Here is a 236-nt window from a genome sequence, read left to right as displayed (position 1 = left end):
GTGCTGGGTCTAGGTGACCCCAGCTAGATGCCTGTCTAACCTCCTCTTGAAGACCCCCAGGGTAGGGGAGAGCCCCACCTCCCTTGGGAGCCCGTTCCAGACCTTGGCCACTCGAACTGTGAAGAAGTTCTTCCTAATGTCCAGTCTGAATCTGCTCTCTGCTAGCTTGTGGCCATTATTTCTTGTAACCCCCGGGGGCGCCTTGGTGAATAAAACCTCACCAATTCCCTTCTGTG

The sequence above is a fragment of the Alligator sinensis genome, unplaced genomic scaffold (genome assembly GCF_000455745.1).
Source record: "Alligator sinensis unplaced genomic scaffold, ASM45574v1 scaffold1667_1, whole genome shotgun sequence".
NCBI lineage: Eukaryota > Metazoa > Chordata > Crocodylia > Alligatoridae > Alligator > Alligator sinensis.
This window is presented reverse-complemented; position numbering follows the sequence as displayed.